This window comes from Syngnathus leptorhynchus, unplaced genomic scaffold (assembly GCF_054491065.1).
Source record: "Syngnathus leptorhynchus isolate UIUO unplaced genomic scaffold, UIUO_Slep HiC_scaffold_36, whole genome shotgun sequence".
Classification (NCBI taxonomy): Eukaryota; Metazoa; Chordata; class Actinopteri; order Syngnathiformes; family Syngnathidae; genus Syngnathus; species Syngnathus leptorhynchus.
Window position 1 is genome coordinate 57501 of NW_028232003.1, and position 3764 is coordinate 61264.

Below are 3764 nucleotides of genomic sequence, written 5' to 3' on the forward strand. Positions count from 1 at the left end.
GACCCGGCGCAGCCGAAGCCGAGGACGCGGAACCTCGAATGCGACCCTCGCGGACCCCTAAACGAGAGGAGCTGCGCCCGGCCTCGTAAGACACCTCTTCTCCGGTGCTAGGTCGACCCCGACGCCGCTGGCCGCCGCCGCCGCCTTGCCGCTATCCCTCCGCACGTTTGGGGCCGGTGGCGACCCGCAGGACGGCCGACAACTCGCTCGTTTGGCGGGGCGATGCAAGGTTAGGCGAACTGGGCGGTAACTCTGGTTAGTCGAGGGGACTTCGCGGTGGACAGGGGGGTGCGAATCCGGCCGGGCGGCCCTTCGATGGAGCCTGGTGCAGGGACATTCAATGGGATGAGCCGCGCTCGCCGCGGAACCTTCGAGCGCCGCTACTCAGCAAGTAAACGAGAGGGAGCTGCGCCCGGCCTCGTAAGACGCCTCTTCTCCGGTGCGAGCGCCCCGACGCCGCTGGCCGCCGCCGCCGCCTTGCCGCTATCCCGCCGCGCGTTTGGGGACGGAGGGCGACCCGTAGGACGGCCCCGCCGACTACACGACCGTTTGGCAGAGCGAGTGCAAGGTTAGGCGAGCTGGGCGGTAACTCGGGTTAGTCTGGGGAGACTCGCGGTGGACAGGGGGGCGCGAATCCGGCCGGGCGGCCCCATCGATTAAGCATTGGTAGGGAGCCGAGGATGAGCCGTGCGAAGTGGCCTCGGAGGCGGTCCGTGGGGGACGACGGGGGGGGACGGGCGTCGGCCCTCCGGCCCGAGCAGAGAACGTTCGGTCACCCAAGCGGGAATCTGCGCCCCGGCCCGAGTCGGACTCGGTCGGTTCGGCCCGCTGAGGCCCTCAACTATTCCCGTACGCGGGGGTCGGGAGCTGCGGCGCTGCGCCGGCGACTTACCCGCGCGAGGCACGCACTGCGTGCGGCCAGGATGCGGAGTTGGATCGGCGCTGGTTGGGAACCCTCGGGGAACGAAGGCGGACGGCGGCCAGCCGGCGCCGACGAACCCGTCGGGGAGGGGGCTGGTGGCAGGCGCGATCGGCACTATTGCTGACTGCCGGGAGGGAAGCTGCGCCCCGGCCGAGTCAGACTCAGCCGTTGCGCCCCCCCCGAGCCCGCAGCGCGTAGCGCGGAAGCCATACGCCCCCCCGATGCGGAGCGACAGACGCCCCCGCGACCGCGGTTGGTCGGGAAGGCTTTTCGGATAGAGGTCGGACGGTGTGTGTGGACGGCTTCCCGTGGTGCCGCCGCTATCAAGCCGGAGGGTTTGAGAAACGACATTCGCGGAAGGACCGGCGCGGCCGGCGGACGCTCGCACGCGCGGCGCCCGACACTCAGCCGCTCGCTCGGCCTCCGTGGATCGTGGCTAGGTGGGATGGATGCCAAACCGGGTCGTCTCGGTCTCGCCGCAGTACGGTCGCGCCGGGGCCTGCGGGGCGGCGCGGGGAGCGCACGCTCACGCGGCGGCCGGGGCGCTAGAGTGCGACCCGCAGTGGGTAGGAACCGTCCACCCGACGTCGGACGAGCCGAGGCCGATGGGGGCCCTACCAAGGCGGGTCATGAGTGCCAGTCGGTCAGTTGGGTGAGGGGGTACTCGGAGGCCCGCCGGGAGCAGACGGGCGACCGGGGATGGGGGGCGTACGCGGGCGGGCGCCGGGAGAAAACGGCCCGTCCGGGGTCGAATCTCGGCCTGTGTTTAAGGAGCCGGCCGGGCATCACGCTCCTTCCTTGGATGGACAACATTCGCAGTTGACACTTTGTGTCATTTTATCCGAGCGGGCGGGCGCCGCGAGGCGGACCGTCCGGGGCGACTCTCGGCCTGTGTTTAAGGAGCCGGCCGGGCATCACGCTCCTTCCTTGGATGGACAACATTCGCAGTTGACACTTTGTGTCATTTTATCCGAGCAGACGGGCGCCGCGAGGCGGACCGTCCGGGGCGACTCTCGGCCTGTGTTTAAGGAGCCGGCCGGGCATCACGCTCCTTCCTTGGATGGACAACATTCGTAGTTGACACTTTGTGTCATTTTATCCGAGCGGGCGGGCGCCGCGAGGCGGACCGTCCGGGGCGACTCTCGGCCTGTGTTTAAGGAGCCGGCCGGGCATCACGCTCCTTCCTTGGATGGACAACATTCGCAGTTGACACTTTGTGTCATTTTATCCGAGCGGACGGGCGCCGCGAGGCGGACCGTCCGGGGCGACTCTCGGCCTGTGTTTAAGGAGCCGGCCGGGCATCACGCTCCTTCCTTGGATGGACAACATTCGCAGTTGACACTTTGTGTCATTTTGTTCGGCCTGTGTTTAAGGAGGCGGCCGTCCTCCACTCGGTCCGTGTTTAAGGAGCAACACTCGCGCTCCGGTTCGGCCTGTGTTTAAGGAGGCGCCCGTCCTCCCCTTGGTCTGTGTTAAGGGCGACACTCGGTCCGTGTTTAAGGAGCCTGGCCCTCGCGCTCCGGTTCGGCCTGTATTTAGGGAGGCGGCCGTCCTCCGCTTGGTCTGTGTTAAGGGCGACACTCGGTCCGTGTTTAAGGAGCCTGGCCCTGACGCTCCTCTCCGGCCTGTGTTTAAGGAGGCGGCCGTCCTCCCCTTGGTCTGTGTTAAGGGCGACACTCGGTCCGTGTTTAAGGAGCCTGGCCCTCGCGCTCCGGTTCGGCCTGTATTTAGGGAGGCGGCCGTCCTCCGCTTGCTCTGTGTTAAGGGCGACACTCGGTCCGTGTTTAAGGAGCCTGGCCCTGACGCTCCTCTCCGGCCTGTGTTTAAGGAGGCGGCCGTCCTCCCCTTGGTCTGTGTTAAGGGCGACACTCGGTCCGTGTTTAAGGAGCGGCCCTCGCGCTCCGGTTCGGCCTGTATTTAGGGAGGCGGCCGTCCTCCGCTTGGTCTGTGTTAAGGGCGACACTCGGTCCGTGTTTAAGGAGCCGGCCCTGACGCTCCTCTTCGGCCTGTGTTTAAGGAGGCGGCCGTCCTCCACTTCCTTCCATGCACCACCACATTCGCAGTTGACACTTTGCCATTTTTTCAGAGAGGTGACACTTAGTCGTTTTTTCGAAAGTTGACACTTAGTCGTTTTTTCGAAAGTTGACACTTTGCCGTTTTTTCAGAGAGGTGACACTTTGTCGTTTTTTCGAAAGTTGACACTTAGCCGTTTTTTCGAAAGTTGACACTTAGCCGTTTTTTCGAAAGTTGACACTTAGTCACTTTTTCGCCACAGTGACACCTCCAGCGCGTGCCACGGCGCTTTTCAGGTCTTCTATCCGACCTTGTGCTGTCGAGGACGGCGTGTCCGACGCCGTGGGGAGACCAGCACCATCTCCTCCATACTCGTAAACGAGGTGCTTTGGAAAACGGGGGGAAAGTCGATGAGTACACTGACTACTGGGACCATTTCATTGTACTCTGGCGCACCTGAAGACCAAAAAAGGTACTGCACCTTAGCCCGGGTACCTCACCCCCTGGTACCTCGAGGAGAACTTAGAAAAATTTCGACAAATTTTTGGTGAGCTCCAGGGAGAGAGGCTGATTTTTCGCTTTTTGAGGCCGACCGCCGAACCGGCGCGGGGCGGACTCACAAGCCCCGCAGAGCCGTGGGCACTTAGTCGTTTTTTCAGAGAGGCGACACTTAGTCGTTTTTTCAGAGGCGACACTTAGTCGTTTTTTCGAAAGTTGACACTTAGCCGTTTTTTCGAAAGTCGACACTTAGCCGTTTTTTTGGAAAGTTGACACTTAGTCGTTTTTTCGAAAGTTGACACTTAGTCGTTTTTTCGCCACAATTGGCTCT